The sequence below is a fragment of the Bubalus kerabau genome, chromosome 1 (assembly GCF_029407905.1).
Source record: "Bubalus kerabau isolate K-KA32 ecotype Philippines breed swamp buffalo chromosome 1, PCC_UOA_SB_1v2, whole genome shotgun sequence".
In the NCBI taxonomy this organism is placed as follows: Eukaryota; Metazoa; Chordata; class Mammalia; order Artiodactyla; family Bovidae; genus Bubalus; species Bubalus kerabau.
This window is the reverse complement of record NC_073624.1, coordinates 47,796,001-47,815,217: the sequence shown is the minus strand read 5'-3', so window position 1 is coordinate 47,815,217 and position 19,217 is coordinate 47,796,001. Positions and strand designations below refer to the sequence as shown.

General features: G+C 49.3%; 1 pseudogene; it reads right to left on the bottom strand.

Moving 5' to 3' along the window:
* Nucleotides 1-5,150: 5,150 nt before the first annotated feature.
* On the bottom strand, nucleotides 5,151-9,480 carry LOC129643653 (apolipoprotein L3-like; annotated as a pseudogene).
* Nucleotides 9,481-19,217: the final 9,737 nt, after the last annotated feature.

The window sequence follows — 19,217 nt, the reverse complement described above, 5'->3', positions numbered from 1 at the left end:
CAGTTCTAACCAATGAGTTTTTTTTTGAGATTTTTTTTTTTAATGTGGGCCATATTTTAAAGTCTTATTGAATTTGTTACAGTATTGCTTCTGCTTTATGTTTTGGTTTTTTGGGCCCCCAGGCATATGCCATCTTAGTTCCCTGAATCAGGGATGAAACCCACACCCCCTGCATTGGAAGGTAAAGTCTTAACCACTGAACTGCCAGGGAAGTCCCTGACCTATGAGTTTTGAATGCAAATGGTATGTGTCATTTCTAAGCCACATAGCATTTAATCTTGGTTAGAAGACCCTTTTCCTCTACTATGACCACCAGTGATGTGCCAGCAACTGGCTGCTCCCTTATCCTGGGTCCAGGAGAGAAGACTACAGGAGCAGAATTGCACCTGACCCACGGTGGATATGTAGTGTGAGCAAGAAATAAATGTTGTTGTTGTAAACCACTGAGATTCATGGGTTGTTTGTTACTACAGCATAACCTTGACTATCCTGACTGATACAAGCAAAACCCTGGAGATATAGTACTATTTGCAGAACACTGTAAAAGGTACCTATTTTTATTTTTATTTACTCATTTAAGCACCTTTTATTTTATATCCTTAATAGTTACTGATTCAGAATTTTATTTTATTATTATTTTTAATATAAATTTATTTATTTTAATTGGAGGCTAATTACTTTACAGTATTATATTGGTTTTGCCATACATTGACATGAATCTGCCACGGTGTACTCGTGTTCCCCATCCTGAACCCCCCTCCCACCTCCCTCCCCATACCATCCCTCTGGGTCATCCCAGTGCACCAGCCCGGAACATCCTGTATCATGCATGGAACCTGGTCTGGCAATTTGTTTCACATATGATATTATACATGTTTCAATGCCATTCTCCCAAATCATCCCACCCTTGCCCTCTCCCACAGAGTCCAAGAGACTGTTCTATACATCTGTGTCTCTTTTGCTGTCTCGCATACAGAGTTATCGTTACCATCTTTCTAAATTCCATATATGTGTGTTAGTATACTGTATTGGTGTTTTTCTTTCTGGATTACTTCACTCTGTATAATAGGCTCCAGTTTCATCCACCTCACTAGAACTGATTCAAATGTATTCTTTTTAATGGCTGAGTAGTACTTCATCGTGTATATGTACCACAGCTTTCTTATCCATTTGTCTGCTGATGGACATCTAGGTCATCTGAGTTAAATTCACCCATTCCTGTCCATTTTAGTTCGCTGATTCCTAAAATGTCTATTTTCACTCTTTCCACCTCTTGTTTGGCCACTTTCAATTTGCCTTGATTCATGGACCTAACATTCTAGGCTCCTATGCAATATTGCTCTTTACAGCATTGGACTTTACTTCCATCACCAGTTACATCTACAACTGGGTACTGTTTTTTCTTTGGCTCCATTTCTTCATTCTTTCTGGAGTTATTTCTCCACTGATCTCCAGTAGCATATTGGGCACCTACCGACCTGGGGAGTTCACCTAAGATAGGACCTCACCTGTGGACGTCTCTGCCCATGTGCATTTCTCACAAAGATGTCAGTGGACATGGGGGCTCAGGTAACATTCCTTTAGGTAACTAGAAAAACAGTTTTTTTTTTTTTTTTTTAAGGCGGTTCAAAGTCAGGAGAGACCTAACATACTTAGGAGCCAGAGGAGCAAGTGCAGAAGCACAAGCGTTGCCAGGCCAGATGTGGAAGTAGAGGGAGAGAGCCACACAAGGCTTGTGAACAGCACTGTGTCAGCAGAAGGGTCTCCCCATCAATGGGGAGGCAAAGGGCAGCCTTGCTTATCAAGGAAAGGGAAACAGCTTATCCGAGATCTCAGAGATATAAAGAAAAGTAGAAGCCCAGGTCTGACTCTAAAGTTGGGATCTTCACCATCCTGATTTATGTCCAAGGGGAAGGGGGTGGGAGGGGGGCTGAAACACCAAGGTCCAAGTTCTCCCTTCCTGTAGGGCCTGCTTCCCTAGGATAGAGGTCATGGGGCACCCTGGACCCGGGAGAGCCTGTGGAAGGACAGGAGGAGTGAAGGGTATGATTCTATCAGAAGAGAACTTGGCCATTTGCAATTCATTTACTTTTTTATCATGTGATTCTTCTGAAGAGGGGCAGAGTTATTATTTTATTATGTAGATAGGGAAACAGGCAAAGGCAGGGATGCGACTTCTTCCAGATCACACAACAAGTCAGCGAAAGAAGTAAGGCTCAAAAATCATTTCAGACAAGCTCCTGACAAGCAGACTCTCCTGCAGGCAACAATCACACACTCTAGACCTGGTACAAAGTACAAAACACAAAAGTACAGAGTGCAGCACCGCCATGTGAGGGCTCAGGAGAAGCAGAACAGGAAGACTTTGAGGAGAGTCAAACACAGATTGAATGATGGGCAAAGGATGAGATAGTCATTTTTTGTGGATTTCCCTTGAAGGCAGCTGTGACTGAAATTCTGATAAGTCTGCTTCTCTTCTGGCTTGAAAAACCCCAAGGACAGAGCCCAGAATTGCCAGCAATCCTCAGCCTTCCCCAGCATCAGGCTCTTTTCCAGTGACTCGCCTCTTCACATCAGGTGGTCAAAACATTCATCCCGCAAGAACCCCACGAACATGAACAGTCCGAACCGTATGAAAAGGTGGTGCACTTACTGTCCTGTGTGGGATGCTTGGACCCAGAACAGGGTGAGGAGAGTCATTTTGTTGGTCGTAGAAGAAGGCACGTGTGCATCCATGAAGCACTCAATCTGGAGCCTCTTGACCTAAGACTTTCCCCCCAGGGTCCAGGTCCTTATTACCCATTCATGCTTCTCATCCTTCAGCCTGACCTATTGGTCCAAGAATACAGTCTCCCAAGCCAAGCTCTCCTGTGTCCTGGGATTTTGACTCTGAGATTCTAGGTGCCAGGACCTAAGCCCCGCTGCTGGCAGGGGCCTCAGGGGACAGAACGTGAGCTCCTGGAGGGGGCCCAGACCTGCTTCCTGTCCTTTCTGAACTGTGCAGATTTGGGGGCTTCTTTCCTTTCTCTGACCTGCCCCGGTTCCCTCCAGTGGGCCCTCTTCTGTGCTCACTTAGCCAGACACAGTTTCTGTTGCTCAGAACCACAGGTGACGCCTGAGACAGGGGTCACCATGGGATGGGAGCCTGTTAGGTGCTCACATGCTCCACATGGAGACAGAGAGTTGGTGCCCCATGGAGCAGGCCCATGGAGGTGAGAGCAACACCCAGATGTTCCCCTTTCCTCCCTGGCCTGGAGGAGCCTGAGGCCATTCCATGAAGGCTCCTCAGAAGGTCGTGGCAGGTGCAAGCCCAGATGGGTGACCAGGTCAGAGCATGGCCTTGTATGGGCCTTCCCTCCTTCCTGCCCACTCTCCCTAGCCCCTCAGTCCTGCCTCTGGGGATGGAGTGAGCCTGGTGTCCACCTCTGCCTTCAAGGGACCTGAAGCTCCAACAGAATGCTTTGGGCTGCCTGTTTTATTGAATGCAAGTTCATATTCCCAACACACAGTGAGGCCAAACAATACCAAAATGTTGGAGTTTGGAACCGAAGAAGGTTCATTGCAGGGCCATGCAAAGAGACGGGTGGCTCATGCCTTAAAAATCCCAAACTCCCCGAAGCTCTCAGCAAAGGCCTTTTATGAGAAAGGTAAGTGAGGGGCCTGGTTAGTTGTTGCAACCTTCTTGGTGTCAGAGCCTTTTTTCTTGATGTCAGGTCATGATATTCCTGTGAACCTCCAGCAAAACAAATTATTCTCTTTTATGATAAGAAAGAGCAAGGTCCCAAAGCTCAACCTTCACCCTCTGAGATCCAGGCTCTGGCCAAGAGGAGAGGGGAAGCTCCTGCAGGAATACTGGTGAAACATGAAGGCAGCTTGGGTGAGGCGTGTGCTCTCTCTCTGCCCCTCTGTTTATGGGTGACCCTCTCTTACACCTGCACACAAGCCCTCTGCTCTCAATCATCCTTGGGTGCCCCATGTCCATCCTGGTCCCCGGGGCTGGAGGAGGAGTATCCCCATACTCAGCCCAAGTCAGATGACACGGGCTCCCCCGGGCATCCCATGGGGCCTGGGGGCTCCAGGGTCTGAGGGAAACGACTGGATGGGAGCCCAGCGGGCAGGCAGGAGGAGCCATGGAGGATGTGCGCCCTGAGATCCTGGGAGACAGGCTCCTGGGGAAGGAGGTCAGGCATCTGGAGCCCAGCTGAGCCCCTCAGTCAATGCAAGAAAGCCTCAGTGAATCAGCTCCTATTTACTGAACCAGAGTCTGGAGAACAAAAGTGGGGAGAGTCAAAGGAACCTGAAATGTCTTGCCCAGCCCCACCCACAGCTGAAGAAGAAACCGAGGGTCTGAGAGGCTGCCTCTCTCCACCCCAGGCTGGTTGATCACCTTGACACACCACAGCGCTCTGTTGTTGCCTTCTGGTGTCATTGTTTCTTTCTTTTGTAATTTTTTTTTTTTTTTTTTAATCAACCTCTGTTTCACAAGCATTTGGAATTTCATAGGAACTTCATTAGTCACTCAGTGTATCCTGGTCCCAAATATCACCTGCATCTCGACAAATGTTCCACCCACTGAGTAGTCATCGCTGCCACCACCACCACCACCACCATCTTCATCAAGAAGTCACTGCCTAACTAAGATACTCCTGCTGGGATCAAAGGTGCACTGATGCTGGAGAAGGAGGGCTAGAGACCACCACCAGGGGGAGACTCTTCTTGCTGGGACAGCAAACCCTGGGGAGGGTGATAGAGGAGCCCAGGCTACTTCTCCTGGATCCCGGCTATGGTTCCTCTTTGACTTTCTCCCATTTTAAAGCCTTTCATATTCCTGGCCTCTCGTTGCTAGTTCCCATGCCTCTCTACTCTGCCCCCAATGTGTTCTTTAGTCCAAAATAAGTGGTTCTCTCCTCCAATCACTCACTAGTCCCCCTCCTCCCTTAGTCTAGGCCCCAGGCTCCTTCCTTCTCTCTCCCCTCTTCCACCTGTATGCATTCCTCCCCTGCTGTGCTCAGCTGCAGAAATGCCAGATTCCTAACACCAGCTCCATCAGTGTTGTCTCCCCTCCTTTCCCCTCTAACAAGGTGCTCTCAACCTTGGTCTCACGTGTGTCCCTGGTTCCTGCACTGCTCTGGGGGTGGGGGAGTCGGGCCTTACTTCAGCCTCTCATACGTCTGTATGACCCTCTTCAGCTTCTTCTCCAGCTCCCTGGCCGGCTGCCTCAGCTTCTCAGCCAGCTCTGTCTTTACCCCCTCATGCAAGTGCACTGACTCTGTTACCAGGAAGCCCACATCCACTAGAAGGGAGGTTCCTGCAAAGCCTCCAGCAATGATCCGGGCCTTTTTGGTCATTGCCAGAGCCATGCCTTTGAAAGCTTCGCTCACCTCCTTGCTGGTTTGGACAGAGACTTGCCCAGTGCTCGTGAAGCTTTTAGCATGGGCTGCTGAGAGTTGTCTTTCACCAGCTTTGCAGCATGGACATTTTTCCTAACCCCTTTCATGGATTTGTAGACTTTTGCCATAGAAAAAGCGATCCCTAGTGCACACAGACATCAAGCTCCCACAGATACCTTTTCTTTGATGCTAGTTGACAACAGCCCACTGGCTTCCATTTCTGCTGATGAGCTGCTAAAGTGTTCCACGATGCTGGTGGACACAGTGGTCACAGCAGCTGCTGCTCCCAGCCCTAAGCCAGCGTTTGAGAGCGCCACCTGGCCCCTGCTCTCAGGGGTGCCAGAGCCAGGCCAAGGGTGTTCAGAGCACCAGACACAGTGCCGGTAGAGCTGGCTACTACCTTGAAGATGGTACAGTCCCTGTGCGACTTGTCAACCCTGTCTGCAGGTGCATAGAGCTTTCTTATGCTCTCTTCCAGTTCCTTTTTCACCGAGGAAACTCCTTTAAAAACCTCTCCCTGTCTAGCAGGTCCTGTTGGAATCTCTCTTGGTCTTCCATAGCCAAGTCTGTCTTCAACTCATTCAGAAATTGATGCAATGCCTCCACTTCTTCCCTGTAACAAGGAACATCAAGGGATTAAGAAAGACACTTTGCTTGTCTGTAAAATAAGCTCAATGGATCTATTCTGCATAAACCAGAGATTTTATTATAAATCACAAGGGAAGAATTTTACAAATGTAAATTATTTTCAACATTAAACACATGTTTGTACCTCATAGATACTCCATTACTCAATCATGAAATAAACAAGCAAAAGCCATTTTAAGATAGTCTTGAGAGGTATTTGATAAAGATGCCTCAGAGGCAGGTCAACAGCGTCACTTCCAAAGGACTTGTGGGTGGAAAGTCCACAGAGAAACTAACACAAGTGGGATTGGGGGAGAAAACCTTCAACAAGCAGTCAACCTGCTCTTTGCTGTTGGCAGCTGGGAAGTGGCCCCTAAGCTCCTGGAATATTCTGGCTGATAGAAGTGCGCTTGTCTGCCTGGGCCTTTGGCCACTGGACAGTCTGACAAAGTGACATACGATGGTGGCTTCAGGTCTTGTAATATCTGCACTGCCCTCCAGAGGAGCTGGACACTAGGGCATTAGTCTGACCTCTGGGAGTACTCAGAGACAACAGGCCAGGGTATTAGTAGTTTGTTTTTAATTCTTTAGCTTGGAAATCACAGTAACAGACAAATAAAGCATCACGATAATAAATAAAAGACAGAGGCCTGGACCTATTTAATTCAACATCACAAAAGGGTTTTTGTTGTCATGCATTTAAAATTCTTTAACTCCGAATTAACTTACTGGCAACTAACAGAAAAGAAAGACTATGACAATATGAAGAGAGGCACAAATTAAGCACTGCAGACCTTGCACGGATAAGCAAAATACAGAGTACACATACCCAGAGCTTTCTAGAAATCACATCCTATGACAGCTCCCCAACTTACTTGATGTTATATTTCAGGCAAAATGAACATTTTAAAATGTCACAATTTGTTTTTGAGCAGGGTGAGCACCCCTGGGGGCAGTGCTCTGTGTGCCCTGCCGCACACTGAATCCAGAGCAGTTACTCGTCCTGAGGACAATGGAAGCTTCATATGTGAAACCCACCCAGACGCTGTCTGGGAGCTGATGGCACCTGAATTCTGCTCTGCAATAAACCGTAACTGGAATCCTGACATCCTTCAGTGCCCAGCACCCTGACCTCTCGGGGGTCACCAGCCTAACTCACACCTGACCTGGCGACAGCATCACATACCTGCACCCTAAGGCCGTGTGCAACTTTGTGGAAACTCTAAAGACTCAAGAGACTTGAGGAAACACCCATCTGAACGGCTGAGCCTGAAGAGACCAGCACTTGCACAGCTGGTGGAGGAAGTGTTTTCCTCTTTGGTGGGGATGCGTGAGGCTCCTCAGAATCCCTCAAATGACACACAATTGCAGCCACTCACTGTGACCCTGGAGGGCTCTCTGAGCCACACGGCCTTCCACTGTCAGGGCGGCTCCTTGTAGACTAGAAGAGGGTCCCAGATGGAGGGAGAAGCCAGGTCCCAGGCAGGGTGTGCAGACACAGTCACCCAGGGCCCTCTAGCCCAGCTTGAGGGGATCCCGTCAGGAGGGAAGAAATGTCCCCCTCCCACTCAGGGGACTTCTGCCAGGGTCACAGCCCCTTCAGTTCTGTGTCCACGGAGCCCACTCTCCTCACTCTAGTCCCGGTCCTGCTGCCCAAGCCTGCCTACTAGTCCTCCAGCCTGGACCCTCTGCTCCACTCTGACCCCTGGAGGAGGCCTACCAGGAGGAAGCTAGCCTGAGGTGGGGGGATGTGGGAAACATTTCTGATGCACCTGTGTAGGTTACCTGGACAAACGAGCCTCAGTCACAAAATTCTCCTAGGTTTTGCCTTAGTGAGCAGGTCTTGCAGCTTTTCGTTGCTTACTCTCTTCTGGATATACTCAGTGGTATCCTCAAAAAAGCTTTTACCCTAGCTGGATAAAAGACTAAGATGAGAAGAAATTATGGTGTAATGTAAATGGTACTGAGCATAAAATGGTTAAAGTTAATCTTCCTGAGCAGCAGTCACCTGGGGGTACTCTTGATGGATTCACCTGGGGTTATGGGTGGACTGTGTCCAACTGCCCCAATCATATGTTGAAGCCATAGCCTCACCCCCACCTCAATGAGTCTATTTGAAGATAGGGCCTTTAAGGTGGAAATTACAGTGAAATGAGGTAATAAGTGTGGGGCCCAAATCCAAGAAGATTTGTGTCCTTATTTGAAGAGGAAGAGATACCAGCTCACTCTCTCTGTCTATCCTGCAGCATGAAGCGTTGTTATTTTTTTTTTTTTCCTTTTTCCTGATTTAGTAAGAGTGAAAAGAACCCAGGTATCATATGGAGGGAACCCAGAGCACTAAATCTGTGTATTTGTTGATTGGGGTGTGGGTGGGTGCGGGAAATGACAGAGAACTTAGTTATCTGCAGAGGTGTTTGAGATCAGTAGAGCCAGTACCTGCCTGAGGTATCATACCTGGTTCAGTTCAGTTCAGTTCAGTTCAGGTCAGTTCCTCAGGCATGTCTGACACTTTGCGATCCCGTGAATCACAGCCCGCCAGGCCTCCCTGTCCAAAACCAACTCCCGGAGTTCACTGAGACTCTCGTCCATCGAGTCAGTGATGCCATCCAGCCATCTCATCCTCTGTCATCCCCTTCTCCTCTTGCCCCCAGTCCTTCCCAGCATCAGGGTCTTTTACAATGAGTCAACTCTTCGTATGAGGTGGCCAAAGTAATGGAGTTTCAGCTTTAACATCAGTCCTTCCAGTGAACACCCAGGACTGATCTCCTTTAGGATGGACTAGTTGGACCTCCTTGCAGTCCAAGGGACTCTCCAGAGTCTTCTCCAATTCCATACTTCAAAAGCACCAATTCTTCAGCGCTCAGCTTTCTTCACAGACCTGGTAAGCACATGCTTATATATGAGATCCCGGGGCGGGTGTGGTGACACAGCATGGAGGGAGGGGTGATTCTGGGGGAGGGGGAGTTTTCCACCTGCATCTAACACAGTCTAGGTAGAGGGGACAGTTCCACACTCGGCAGGACCTACTGTGTGGCCCAGGCCACAGAGCACATTACATTTCATCCTCATAACAATATAGGGAAATATTCTTCTCATTTTACAGGTGAGGTCAGATAACTGTGCTGCAGGTCACACAAGGGGGAGGTGACAAAGGCCAGACTGGGGTTCAGTTCAGGGTCCACTGATCCTTGCAGAGCAGCTAGGCAGGCGGCAGAGCGAGAGTTGGAGGAAACAGCCTCTGTGGTGATGCCCCAGGGTTTGGGAGCATGAGGAGGCTCGGACCAAGAGAGAGGGCCGGAGAAGCTTCAGGGATGCTGTGGGACCTCCACTCCCTGCCCTGTCTGGTCTTGGGGACTCCCTCTCCTCTGCTGTCCCCTCTGGCCGTGGGCTGTTCTGGCCTCACTTCTGAGTCATGAGCTGGCATCTGGGGGACTGGGAGGGAGAAACTGAGCACCTTGGCCATGGCTCCCAGAGAAGAGGGCCAGAAAGGACGCTAGGGACAGACCCCAGGGTTGGGGAAGTCCCCTTGGCCTCCATGGGATGCGAGGATGCTTATCTATTCCCTTCTGATCTTGATTCTTCTCTAGGTTAATTCAGATAGTTGGCAGCATCTCAGTTCTGGGTCGTAAGTAGGAACCATCCAAACAAGTGACAGCTGACTACCTGAGCAGTCCCGGAGGTCTTCTGGGTTCGTGGCAGTAGCAGGATCTCAGAGATCTCCTTTCAGCTCCTTGTCTGCGTCAGGCTGGAAGGAGGTGTGGCTTCACCCTTGGGAAGGAAAAACAGACTGCAGGCTCTGTCATGAGAGAGCAGTGACTGCAGGGAGCAGCGAGGGGTTTGGTCTCCAGCGGCTTCCACTAGGACGGCCACCAGTGCCACCGTGGACTTAGCCCAGCGTGCTTCTCTGTCCCCTGGGCTCTGCTGGCCACTAATTAAGGAAAGTTCTCATCCTCTCACTGCTCTCTCCACCCTGAGTTAGAGTCCTGCTCTCCTGTTGGGGCATAAGGAGAAGGTAATCAGACAGGAGACAGCCATCTGCGAAGTTATAGGGGCAATAAAACCAGACACAGAAGAACAGATAGGAGGGGATACTCTGGAAATTACGTGAGGGACCACTTGTGTGTACTAATTGGTAATAACTAATATTGATTCATTGCTTATGACATGCAGGCTCCTGAGACTCACCTAAAATTAGGTCAGCCCAAGTTTTCGTGCTGGTGCCAGAGCCTGGTCTTTCCGATCTACATCCCACATTTGTGATGACTATGCCCTATGCCTTTTTTAATATAAAAATATTTATTCGTAGGTATGTTTATTAACAAATGAGTGTTTTCATTCTAAAATGATGTCTTGCTCCCTGTGCTCCAGTCTCTGCTTTGATAAATTTCCTGATGCTGCAGCTCCCACAGCCCAAGCCCTCCTAGCTTCTGCAACAGCCTTTATCCCACAAGGGCCTGAAGTCCCTCCGACCCCACCCAATCCCTGAAGTTCTGCCCTGGGTGGCTGAGGACCCCTGATGGTGCCCAGTCCTCTCTGCTGTCATCCCCTGACTGTTGAACTTTTAGGCTGTTTCTAATTATTTATGTAAATAATAGTGCAAAGAACACCTTTCTTGCAGAAAAGTTTGCCTTCATTTGATAATATTTCTTTAAGCTATTTCTGGAAGTAGAATGACTGAGTCTGAGGGTATCAACACGTAAAAAATTTTCATACCTAGAGCCACACTGTTATGCAAGATCAGATCAGATCAGTCGCTCAGTTGTGTCCGACTCTTTGCAACCCCATGAATCGCAGCATGCCAGGCCTCCCTGTCCATCACCAACTCCCGGAGTTCACTGAGACTTACGTCCATCGACTCAGCGATGCCATCCAGCCATCTCATCCTCTGTCGTCCCCTTCTCCTCCTGCCCCCAATCCCTCCCAGCATCAGAGTCTTTTCCAATGAGTCAACTCTTCGCATGAGGTGGCCAAAGTACTGGAGTTTCAGCTTTAGCATCATTCCTTCCAAAGAAATCCCAGGGCTGATCTCCTTCAGAATGGACTGGTTGGATCTCCTTGCAGTCCATATACTGCACGCCATAGTGCAGGCGGCTGCGACGGGCGCGCCATAGTGCGGCCGAGAGGAGCCACCCCACATCCGAGGTCAGGGGCAGAAGCCGGGAGGACCCCATGCCCAAAGGGCGGTGGCCAAGAGGAGTTACCCCACGTCTGAGGTCAGGGGCAGCGGCCGAGAGTACCAGACTGGGACGGTGCAGGAACTGCCCAGAGGAGCTACCCCGCGTCCGAGGTCATCAGGGGCGGCTGAGAGGAGATACCCAGCGTTCGAGGTCAGGGGTGGCGGCCGGGAGGAGCTACCACACGCCCCCACGCCTGAGGCCAGGGGCGACGACGAGAGGAGTTACCCCACGTCTGAGGTCAGGGGCGGCGGCCGGGAGGAGCTACCCCACGCCCCTAAGCCCGAGGCCAAGAGCGGCGATGGGGAGGAGCAACCGCACGACTGAGGCCAGGGGCGGTGGCCAGGAGGACCAACCCCATGTCCAAGGAGCCGTGGCTGCGCGGGTGCAGGAAGGCCTAGAGGACTATCCCACATTGAAGGTCAGGAAGGGCGGCGGTGAGGAGAAAACCCTCGTCCAAGGTAAGGAGCAATGGCTGCGCTGTGCTGGAGCAGCCGTGAAGAGACACCCCATGTCCAAGGTAAGAGAAACCCAAGTAAGACGGTAGGTGTTGCAAGAGGGCATTAGAGGGCAAACACACTGAAACCATACTCACAGAAAACTAGTCAATCTAATCACACTAGGACCACAGTCTTGTCTAATTCAAGGAAACTAAGCCATGCCTGTGGGGCAACCCAAGATGGGTGGGTCATGGTGGAGAGATTTGACAGAATGTGGTCCACTGGAGAAGGGAATGGCAAACCACTTCAGTATTCTTGCCTTGAGAACCCCATGAACAGTATGAAAAGGCAAAATGATAGGATACTGAAAGAGAAACTCCCCAGGTCAGTAGGTGCCAAATATGCTACTGGAGATCAGTGGAGAAATAACTCCAGAAAGAATGAAGGGATGGAGCCAAAGCAAAAACAATACCCAGCTGTGGATGTGACTGGTGATAGAAGCAAGGTCCCATGCTGTAAAGAGCAATATTGCATAGGAACCTGGAATGTCAGGTCCATGAATCAAGGCAAATTGGAAGTGGCCAAACAAGAGATGGCAAGAGTGAACGTCGACATTCTAGGAATCAGCGAACTGAAATGGACTGAAATGGGTGAATTTAACTCAGATGACCATTGTATCTACTACTGCGGGCAGGAATCCCTCAGAAGAAATGGAGTAGCCATCATGGTCAACAAAAGAGTCTGAAATGCAGTACTTGGATGCAATCTCAAAAACGACAGAATGATCTCTGTTCATTTCCAAGGCAAACCATTCAATATCACAGTAATCCAAGTCTATGCCCCAACCAGTAACGCTGAAGAAGCTGAAGTTGAATGGTTCTATGAAGACCTACAAGACCTTTTAGAACTAACACCCAAAAAAGATGTCCTTTTCATTATAGGGGACTGGAATGCAAAAGTAGGAAGTCAAGAAACACCTGAAGTAACAGGCAAATTTGGCCTTGGAATACAGAATGAAGCAGGGCAAAGACTAATAGAGTTTTGCCAAGAGAATGCACTGGTCATAACAAACACCCTTTTCCAACAACACAAGAGAAGACTCTATACATGGAAATCACCAGATGGTCAACACCGAAATCAGATTGATTATATTCTTTGCAGCCAAAGATGGAGAAGCTCTATACAGTCAGCAAAAACAAGACCAGGGGCTGACTGTGGCTCAGACCATGAACTCCTTATTGCCAAATTCAGACTGAAATTGAAGAAAGTAGGGAAAACCACTAGACCATTCAGGCATGACCTAAATCAAATCCCTTATGATTATACAGTGGAAGTGAGAAATAGATTTAAGGGCCTAGATCTGATAGATAGAGTGCCTGATGAACTATGGGATGAGGTTCGTGACATTGTACAGGAGACAGGGATCAAGACCATTCCCATAGAAAAGAAATGCAAAAAAGCAAAATGGCTGTCTGAGGAGGCCTTACAAATAGCTGTTATGCAAAGAAACTACCAATTTATATTTAGACTCATGATATAGGAGAGTGCCATCCCTTCAATCTTGTCAGTTCTCAGTTGTCTTTTTTTTTTTTTTTTAAGCAGATCTTTATATTGAGAGGTTTTCTTTTGCTTCTGGTTGTAAATATCATGTGCTGGGAGGTAAAGAAAGAAAGCAAATGTTGATTATGTTTAATCCCTTTTTAGAAGGCAAAAGAGCATTTATCAACTACCCCTCCTGAGACCTGACTGAAATGATAGTAAAGATCCTTATTGATATAGCAACAGCTATTGATGAGAGCCTCAAGTGTTTCTGATTTTGCTCTACACTTCAGTTGCTCTAAGATTTTATAAATTATAATGTATATTATTCCAATAACCCTGAGGTGTGTACTATTGTATCTCTGTTTGAAGATAAGGAAACTGAAGCATAGATTTTATGTGTTTTGCCCAAGGTCAGAAATCTTGTTCATGGTAGACTGGGTTCCGATTCACTCTATGGGCTCAAGATGCCATACCTGGCCTCTCCTCAGTTCAGTTCAGTCCTTAAGTCCTGTCTGACTCTTTGCAACCCCATGGACTGCAGCATTCCAGGCTTCCATGTTCATCACTAACTTCCAGAGCTTGCTCAAACTCATGTCCATCAAGTCGGTGATACCATCCAACCATCTCATCCTCTGTTGTCCCCTTCTCCTCCCTCCTTCAATCTTTCCTAGCATCAGGGTCTTTTCCAATGAGTCAGTTCTTTGCATCAGGTAGTCAAAGTATTAGAGCTTCAGCTTCAGCCTAAGTTCTTCCAATAAATATTCAGGACTGATTTCCTTTAGGATTGACTGATGTCCCTTGCAGTCCAAGGGACTTTCAAGAGTCTTCTCCAGCACCATCGCTTGAAAGAATCAATTCTTCAGCACTCAGCCTTCTTTATTGTCCAATGCTCACAGCCATACATGACTACTGGAAAAACCATAGCTTTGACTCAACGGACCTTTGTTGGCAAAGTAATGTCTCTGCCTTTCAATATGCTGTCTATGTTGGTCATAGCTTTTCTTCCAAGAAGCAAACGTCTTTTAATTTCATGGGTGCAGTCACCATCTGCAGTGATTTTGGAGCCCAGGAAAATAAAGTCTGTCACCGTTTCCATTGTTTCCCCATCTATTTGCCATGAAGTGATGAGGCCGGATGCCACGATCTTAGTTTTTTGAACATTGAGTTTTAAGCCAGCTTTTTCACTCTCCTCTTTGACTCTCATCAAGAGGTTCTTTAGTTCTTCTTTGCTTTCAGCCATAAGGGTGGTGTTTTCTGCATATTTAAGGTTATTGATATTTCTCCCGGTAATCTTGATTCCATCTTGTACTTCATCCAGCCTGGCATTTCTCATGATGTACTCTCCATATAAGTTAAATAAGCAGGGTGACAATATACAGCCTTGATGTACTCCTTTCCCAGTTTGGAACCAGTCTGTTGTTCCATGTCCAGATCTAGCTGTTGCTTCCTGACCTGCATACAGATTTCTCAGGAGGCAGGTCAGGTGGTTTGGTATTCCCATCTCTTGAAGAATTTTCCAGTTTGTTGTGATCCACACAGTCAAAGGCTTTAGTGTAGTCAATGAAGCAGAAGTAGATGTTTTCTGGAATTCTCTTGCTTTTTCTATGATCCAATGAATGTTGTCAGTTTGATCTCTGGTTCCTCTGCGTTTTCTAAATCCAGCTTGGACATCCGAATTTTCTCTGTTCACATACTGTTGAGGCCTAGCTTGGAGAATTTTGAGCATTACCTTGCTAGTGTGTGAGATGAGTGTAATTGTGTGGTAGTTTGAACAGTCTTTGACATTGCCTTTCTTTCTGATTGGAATGAAAACTGACCTTTTCCAATCCTGTAGCCACTGCTGAACTTTCCAAATTTGCTGGCATACTAACTGCAGCACTTTGACAGCATCATCTTTTAGGATTTGAAATAGCTCAGCTGGAATTCCATCACCTCCACTAGCTTTGTTTCTAGTGATGCTTCCTAAGGCCCACTTGACTTCACATTCCAAGATGTCTGGCTCTAGGTGAGTGACCACACCATTATGGACATCTGGGTCATTAAGAACTTTTTTGTATAGTTCTTCTGTGTGTTCTAGGCCAAAGGACTAGAGCACCCCCAAAATCCCCTTCCTTCTCGGTTATCCAGTCACATCTCAGGAGCCCACATCCTGAGCTGAGCCCACCTGAGCAGGTGTCACCCTCCCTCTGCTCTGTTTAGGGGCCCTGGGGGACGGGAGGAAGCCTTCAGACACACCTGCCTCCACATCCAGGCTCTGCCCCTGCTTAACCTGCTGCCTCAGACCCTGACCTCACCTCTCTGAGCTTCCATTTCCCTTCTTCTGTCAATTAGTGGCAATCATCCTTTTCTCAGACATTCATCCTGAGGATGGGGAGTTAGGCGGAGTCTTAACCCCCTGCTTACCCAGGAGTCTTCCTCTGCCTGAGTGTGAACAAGATCCAGTTGTTCTCAGCTCTGCAGATGCAGCCACCAGCTGTGCATCTCTTCAATAAACCGCACACACCCTCTGGGCCCAGATATACACCAGGAAGCAAAAGGGAAAGTGAAAGCCCTCATGTCTGAGTCACTCAGGCCCTGCCCACCTACAGGGCCCCACCCTGGGCTATTGCCCCCTCCCTGTTGACCCCTTGAAAAAACAAGCTCAGCTCTGACAAGCCAGGTCCTTCTTGGCTCAGCACATCCTACCCTGGATCTGTGAAGGAAGACCTGCCACCAACAGTGTGAGGCCCTTGGCAAATCACTCTCCCACCCCGTGGGCTTCTTCCCAGCCCCTCCCTCTCTCCCCCTTTCCCATGTGATATCTGCCTGACTTGCTGATGTTGCTGTGGCCAGTGGGGTAAAGGTTGCTGTCCAGGTCTTTGATCTAGAAGAGGAGAGCTGGATGCTTACCCCATAGCTCACACCACTCCCCACACCAGTACCCACCACTGAGCTCTGGAGCAAGGCCAAGGCTGGGCGAGGAGCCTGGAGTCAGGGTCAGTCCTGCTTCACTATGAGCAGGCTTTTCCAGATACAGGGAAAGCAGGACCTGGGGGTATAGTGGAGAAGGGTTTGGGAAGGGAACAAGTTGCAGTCAGCAAAGGGGAAGTAATGAGTTAGACTTGCAGACAAACTCAGAACCTCAGCCCTGAAAGAATCTTACATCTGGTGTCTCTGCCCACGTGCACTTCTATCAAAGGTCACAGTGGACATCAGAGTTCAGGCAGCTTTACCTTAGGTAAATAGAGAAAAGCTTTTCTAATTTTTTATGTTTAACAGGTAATGTAAGTCAAGAGTGGGTTTAGCAGTCTTAGGAGACAGAGGAGCTAAGCAGCAGAGGCTGAGCATGGTGCAGCCACAGGCAGGAGGGCCGGCTGGGACTACACGTGGTTTGGAAGCAGGGCTGTGACAGAACAAGTCTCTTATCACCGATTGTCACTGACAGGGAGACGGGGCCCAGCCCAGCTCATCACTCATTTGAGTGTAAACACTTGGTAGATATTCTGTGCAAGCAACACAACTTGCTGAAAAGAAGCAGCTTTAGTGTAAATACTGACCCCTGCAACTTAGCACAACACTGCTTAGCTAGGTTTAAGCCCCAGGAACAAGCCAACAGGAGGTTGTGTGCAGCTGGTGTGAAGGCGGCTCTGTGAATTGCAAGGTACCTTTGAAACATGGGAGCAGCAGCTTAAAACCACCCAGTGCCAGGGCCTGCAGAGAAACTAGAAACCACACCAGAGGCCCTGCTGGGAGGGACTCAGGTCCTGGGTGGTGGGCACGTGCGTGCAGCACAGACCCCTGCCCGTCTCTCCCAACGTGGGACAGGACAGCAGGTGGCAACAGAGAGCCGCATGACCTGGGCTCCAGGAAGGCAGGCACACTGGCCCGGACCCAGGACAGCTGTGCTACAGAAACACCACGTGCTTGCTTCACTTCCTCCTGGGACAGGACACCTTGTGTCCTCCCGACCAATCAGCTCAACCTGGATGCAGGAAAGAGGCTGGAAGCACACAGAGGCCCCTCCCCGGACAGTCCTGCCCAGGCAGGGGACGTGGCCATGTTCCTGGACCCTGGGCCCAGCTTCCTCCTGTTCTCGGTGGGGGTGATACCACCTGCTCTCAGAGGTGCAGTGAGGATCCGATGAGGATCCAGGTGACAGTGCCGTCACAGCGATGGCCCAGCCCAGGCTCCACAGGAGTGAATTTCCCCGCAGGAAAGAGGAACAGGGAGTGGGATCCCAGTGAAGACTGGTATCAGGGGAGCAATATTCCTGGAGGTCGGGTCCCTACTGAACTTCCCTGTTGCCTGCACATATATAACACACATGCAGAGTACTGAGAAAGGGGCTGAACAAAGCAGGAGAAGCACTGGCATCGCGCTGGGGCCCTTCACCACTGACATCCCTGTGAGTTGCACCAGGTGGAGGGGATTCGTGTTTGTCTCCAGCTGGGGAAGTGAGCGGTGCACTTACTGTCGTGTGAGGGGTGCTTGGACCCAGAACAGGGTGAGGAGAGTCCTTTCTGTTGGTCTGAGAAGAGGGCACACATGCATCTAGGAAGCACTCTATCTGGAGCCTGTTGACCTAAGACTTTATCCCCAGGGTTCAGGGTCCCTGTTACCTATTCATCTTCCTCCTCCTTCAGCCTGACCTACTGGTCCAGAAACATAGTCCCTAGACCCAGGCTATTCTGCGTTCTGAGAATTTGACACTGGGATTCCTGGTGCCTGGACCTAAGGCCCCTGCTGGCAGGGGCCTCAGGGGACAGACCGTGAGCTCCTGCAGGGAGACCTGTCCTGCTTCCTGTACTTCCTGAACTGTGCGAGTTTGGGGGTTTCTTTCCTTTCTCTGACCTGCCCTGCTTCCCCCAGCACCCTTTTCTGTGCTCACTTAGTCAGACTCACTTTCTGTTGCTCAGAACCACAGGGATCTCACCTGACACAAGGGTCACTGTGGAATTGCATCCACCACACATTGAGCTCAGTGGAGTCCAGCTCTAAGGGTTCAGGGAGACATGGGGGTGGACACTGAATGGATCTGTATCCAGTGCCTGAAACCTGCCCAGAAGTCTGTGCAGGATGGGAATTCTCCAGGAACTGATGAAGAAATGAACTCCTATTTCTGAAGGTCAGGCAGGCGATGGCCATGACTGCTGATGGTTCGATCCCTGAGTTGATCCTTGCTCAGATGCCCTGGAGAAAGAAATGGCAACCCACTCCAGTATTATTTCCTGGAAAGTCCCATGGATGGGAGAGGCTGCAGGCTACGCTCCATAGGGTCACGAAGAATCAGACATGACTGAGCGACTTCACTTTGCTTTTTTTCTTGCTGACATCTTCAGGAAGGAATGGGAGGTCCAGTTGAAGCCTCATGGTAACACTGGATGAGAGGGAGTCAGAGTCAGAGGCACTGAAGAAAGTCTTCCAAGGGAGGTTTGGACAAAAGTGGGGAGAGGGCTCTGCAGCACGTGGGGAGGGTCTTAGGAGACGTCCTGTGATCATTTCCAGGTCCCGGGTCTCTGGCTTCCTGCCCTGGGCTCCAGGCATTGGAGCCAGTTAGGTGCTCACATGCTCCCCACATGGAAACACAGAGAGTTGGTGCCCTGTGGAGCAGGCCCATGGGGTGAGAGCCACACCCAGATGCTGCCCTTTCCTCCCCGGAGAGGAGGAGACTGAGGCATCTTATGAAGGCTCCTCAGAAGGTCCTGGCAGGTGCAATCCCAGATGGGTGACCAGGTCAGGACATGGCCTTGGATGGACTTTCCCTCCATCCCTGCTCCCATCCACCAGCCCCTCAGTCTTACCCCTAGGGATGGAGTGAGCCTGGCTTCCAGCTCTGCCCTCAGGGGCCCCCAGGCTCTTGCACACTGCTTTGGTCTGCAGTTAAGGTTTGGCATCTGTGCTCAGAGTCATGTGCAGCGAGAGAAAAGCTGGAGGCAGGTACTGCAAAGGTCAATATACTTAAGGGTCATTCTAGCCCTGTGTGGGAAATAGATGAGTGGGGCAGGGCAGTGCCCCAAGGTAAACACAGGAAGGTGGTTCTGGAAGCTCCTGCAGGAGCCGTGGTA